This window comes from Vanellus vanellus (genome assembly GCF_965231255.1).
Source record: "Vanellus vanellus genome assembly, chromosome: 1".
Classification (NCBI taxonomy): domain Eukaryota; kingdom Metazoa; phylum Chordata; class Aves; order Charadriiformes; family Charadriidae; genus Vanellus; species Vanellus vanellus.
Window position 1 is genome coordinate 62011595 of NC_138905.1, and position 5469 is coordinate 62017063.

Below are 5469 nucleotides of genomic sequence, written 5' to 3' on the forward strand. Positions count from 1 at the left end.
GCTACCGAAAAAAAACCCTTGAGGAATCTTGTTTAAGCTATAAAGGTGCAATGAGCAGCAGTTTCGTTGTGTGGTGTTGGAGTGACCAATGCAAGTTTAACATTATAATGCAAACATAAGCCATAAATTTAAGGCAGTTATTTTTAGCAGCTGTAGAGCTAAGAGAGAAACAGTGCTAGCAGAGCCAAGAAAAACACAAACAAGGATGATGTGAGTCTCTCTGCATCCCCCCTGCTACTGCCACCGCGGCGCTGACCTGCCATGCCCTCTGCCGCACACAGCTCCGTCATGGCCCCCCTGTGCCCCAGGGGGAAGTTACTACAAGTCTGCGCTTTGATTTTCAACTACACTGGTGGTGTTGGGATGACCAGCCCCCTCCCAAGCAGTGGTCACGCTACAACACTAAACACCGTTCACTTCTGTCATGCAGTTTCTCCCTCTGGGATCTTATTCCTTTCACGCTGTAGCAACACCAAAGTGACACCAAAGGAAAATGTGCCTAGAGAGACCTTGAGTTGCCCTATCCCACAGTCCACATATATTTTTATATACTTATATGTGTGTGTGCATATATGTGTATATATTTATGGGAGCAGAAGCCCCTGAGTGGGAAGACCAACTCGGGGTAAAACCCAAACACAAGTCACTGTTTTTGTTTGCCTCTCATCCTACCACGTGGCACACGTGCACTTTTCATCACAGATGGTATTGTCTGTCAATTTACACTGACATTAAAAGGGAAATCAGATCTTTAGGCTAAATGTATCACCATCTGGTTTTGAAAGGAAGCAATAGGCAGAGCATGATTTACTCTGTGCCTAACCTAGAGTAAAACCTATTTTTAAGAAAAGAAGTGCTCGCTGAGACAAGTATATACAGAAGAAAGAAGCAGCTGGGTTTTGGCAGCAGATTTGTCACTATGAGCCCAGGTCAGCTCTCATTAAGTCTAAAGTCTAAGGATGGGGATGGACATTTGTCTGGGCCCACGGTGGCCAGCTACAGCGGGGGATGGGCTCAGTACAAGGGGCCTGTCCACAGCATGGACTCTCTAGCAGAAAGCAATGGCTTGCAGGCACCTGATGGTCAGCCAATGTGGTGGGGCAGGACATGGTAGTCCTGAGCAAGGCCAGTCACACAGCTTTACTAGAGGAGGGAAGGCTTTCCCTCTGTCCTGATGTATATCCCCTGTGTGTTGGCTTAGTCTGTAATTTTAAGAGGTAACAACGTTGTGAGACAGCTTCCTCAGACAAGTCGGTAACTAGGAGCATTTCACAAAAAAAGAAAGATAAAAAGGGCAATTGAATGAAAAAGAAATCATATGTGTAAAGTCAAATTCTGCCCAACAGAACATGGGTCGGGAGCATTTGGCAAATAAAAGGAAAACAAACATAATTTTTCCCCAACATAAAAAGCAAAACCCCAAGAACCCAGCAGAGCTCTGGCTGGAGAATGGGAACAGAGTGAGAAGGGTGGAAACAGGGACCACGCAGGGAGGAAAGTGAGTCCCCGAACCCCGGTGACTCCCCAGGTCCCGGCAGGAGCTGCAGCTGCTCCCCACCAGTGTCCAGCATCCCCGGGCAGCAGTTTGTGCAGTGGGGCAGGTCCTTACGGGCAAACTGGACCCTTGCCACCTGGGGCTGGGCGAGGCCTGGGAGCCCTCGGGCCATGCCTTTCACCGGGACGAGATGGTGGATCAGCAGGTCATGGGCATCTTGCCTCAATAGGTGCAGCGATTCCTCTAGGCACCAGCAGTGAGTCTCCAGGCTCAGCCATCTGGTCATGCCACCTCTGAGACACCTGGCCCTCAGGCCTCACAGTCCCTCAGAATAAAGCCATCCCTCACCTCCAAAGGGGCAGCTCTCAGCCATGGCGGGGAGGGAGAGGAGTGTCCCGCTGAGGGCAGCCAGCAGCATCCCCCCTGCCCTTTGGCAACAAACACTTTCTGAAGCCACTTTTGGGTACAGTCGCAACATCCCAGACCCTCCCGCATTTTCCAGACTCGGCAGTCTCTGGGGAGGACTCTCAGCTGCCTGCCCCCCAGCCCAAGCCCTCTGCTACTTCCCTCAGTGACAACATCGCAGCTGCTGCCCTGCACTTTGTCTTCGCCTTTCCCCACCTATGACCCTCCCCACCTCCCACCACGGCCTCACACAACCCCTCCCACCCTCTCTGATGAATGCCCAAGCCCACCTCCATTCCCACCTCCCTGCCGGCAGCCCCCAAAACAACACACCATGCTGACACAAGCCCTGCCTCCGCAGTGGGAATCTCTCAGGAACCTTCTGCCGTTTTGTGCATGCAGAAGGGAGGCTACTGGTGTGGCAAATCCCTTGATGCCTTATTTCTGGGGTTTTTTTAAGGTTTAATTTATGTCTGGAGGCCAAATAGGCCTTGGCAAGAAAGCAGTCTCGCACCATCCCACGTAGAGGATAACTGAGCAATCAGAAAAGCCAGTCTTCAACGAGAAAGGGCTTCTGAAGCTTCGCTCTCGGCAGAGCTGCCATCTTACCACAAACATTTATACCGTATTTTGACCTGACAGGAGTCTATCAAGTTTTACATAAAAGACTCAGCCATCTGGCCCCTTCTTCACACTCTTGCATTGGCACGGCGTGCACCAGCAGCGTGCAGCCATGGCTTTTCTCCTACAGTCACCCACCAGCTGCCACATGGCATTGTAGAGCAGGGACCTGCTGCGGTGGCACAGCCAGAAACACAATCACCAGCAGGCTTTACGAGGGCAAGGTCTTCCCACAAGGCACAGCAAGACACCTACCCGACCGTGAAACCTCCAGCACCCATGACGTCTTCGGGTGATCCACCTCGCCTGAAACTGGTCCTGCCCCACCGTACGGCTCTGTAACGAGAGAGTCGCCTGCGCTGGGAGTCTGGGCAGGCAGCAGGTCTTGGAGGAGGGAAGGCGGGATGCAAGTTTGAATACAAGACTTACAGGAAAGTTAGGGCTGCGCCAACAACTCACACCAAGGGGAGGGGTAAAAGGGAAATGGTCAGTTGGGGTCAGGGAAACTTAAAAAAAAAAAAAAAAAAAAAGAGTAGTAGTTCTTGGAGCTGCCTGTGAAACTCTACTAATTCCCTGCTAAAGTTTGTGAAATTTCCTGTCTGCATTTTTATCTGTAATATCTTAGGACGATTCTCCCTTACACTCTGGTAAGAGTTAAAAAAAATGTTAATAACTAATAAATATTGGCTGAATATAAATACTGCTTAACTTACTACATTTTCTAGTATATACTCCCAAAGCATGCATTACCAAATGTATGCTTAATTAGATTTAAACATTAAATACTTTGCTTTGGCATTTAATACATCCCTATGCCATGTTATCATATATATCTCTATCATCATGCACAGATGACACAGAAATACACACCTGAAAATGTTTTTCTTCTAGAGAAAAAAAAGAAAAAGCCCTACAAAAAACAGCCTCCCAGTTTTAAATTTAAAGTAAAAATAAAAGTAATTTAAACAAAAAACACTGAACTGTAAGTCACCAGTGCAAAAATATATATTATTAATGATGACAGGACCCAAAGGAACAGATACATGTGGGTCTGATCTCGCAAAGCCAAGCTCATACATGTCTTTATTCCCTGCCCTCCAGGATCTGACTCTCCTACAGACTTGCTTGAAAATGCTGCTATGCACGTGCTTAAATACCAACAGCTACACTGTTCAACCACTCAGCAACCTGGACTCCTGGGCTTTTAGAAGTTATATAGATGGCAGCTAGTGCAAACAGTGGAAGGTTGCTTTCCTAATTAATTTCTTATTTTTATGTCCTTCTCATATGTTTAACACGCAAAAAACCATGCACATAAAATAGCCCTGAACCCTGTTTCTCAGAGAAAGAACTACTTTCAAAATTCAAAAGACTGAAACAAATCACAGCAGGGTTTATCAAGGTGCCCTCTTCTGGCCTTAAAAAAAAAAACACATTGTCTTGCTATCACCTGGTTTCTTTGCTTGGAAGAGGCATCAAAATGAGCATCTGTTTGTGCAAATATTCAGTTTATTTAATAAACTGGCCAGAAGAAATACCATCACAGACCATTCTTGATACCATACAAAACATGTTTAGAAATCCTTCAGTTACGTACAAGTTTATAAAAATAACTTACAACAATACTATTCTAGAAATCTCAGTAGAAATACATAAATTTGCTACCAGCTAGAAATTTAGGCATAAGGTGTTTTGCCCAGAGGGCTGGAGAATTTACCCCCTGTTCACACCGCACTACTAAACTCCTGAGAACCATTTAATAAAAGTAATCCAAACCTTTCTGCTAAAATAGAGGGAAATGAAAAAGTAGATCAAAAAGCACATTCATTTCCATTACAAAGAGACATTTTTACCATTTCTTGATAAATATGTATGCAGTTTATCCAACACAGGAGGAATATTTGAGAATTAGTTATTTTTCATGGAAACCTCAGTTTTAAAAGTATTGTCTTCTTAATTAAATCTAAACCAACACACAAACGGAATTTAATACAGCTTTCAGGCCATATCTACATTGAAGATTTTTCACTGTTGGGTTTTTGGAGGTTGGGTGGATGTTTTGTTTGCTTGTTTGTTTGGAGGGGGTGAGGTTGTTTGTTCGTTTGTTTGTTTTATTCTACAGGCCCACGAATCTGAGGGAAAGTCTCAGTACTGCACAGTCCAAAGTGGCCAATTCAGACCTGAAATGGTGCAGCATACGATAGCTCACCTGGAAAGGTGAATTCCTGGAGCGGTGAATTCCTGAAAAGGAAGAATTTATTCCAATTGAACATAGAGTTGCACAGAGCTCTGAAAAGTATAATTCATTCCACATTGGAATTCTGTCTGTTCCAATTTGGATTAATTATGATCACATAAGCTGCAAGATAAAGCTAAGAAGATCACATCCGTGTTATATGCACGGTTGTTACTGTCAGGGGGAAAAAACAACCCCAACCTTTTTGTATAACAAGGCCTTCATAAAAAGTATTTTCCTTTCTCACCAAGGAGAACATTTTCACAAATAAGTTTCTCTAAATTAAAAACTCACAACAGAGTCAGTTCAGAAGCCGAGAAATATGTTATTCTAGATGGTACTAAACTTTTTTTCCGAGGATATCTTCCTCATGATCAAGCATGTAGCTACAAATTTCCCCTCCGTAGGCATGTGAGCTGGTGAAATGCATGCTCATGAGGAGACCTTGCAATTGCTGTGCTATAACCTAGTACACAGGGCCACTATACAATCGCCTGAACTTGTCGTAATATTCTTCAGTTCAGAAGTTCTTTTTTCAGGTAGGAAACTAGAGACGAATAAAACCAAACCAAAACAGCTGTTGTCCAGCTGTGCTAGCAGTTCTTCCATCACTGCCCACCAGACAATGCAGGCTTTAGGCTATGACTTCATGAAAGCATTCATTAAATGCTCTGCTAAGCGACAGCTCGACAGTCGATATTCCCATTGCATT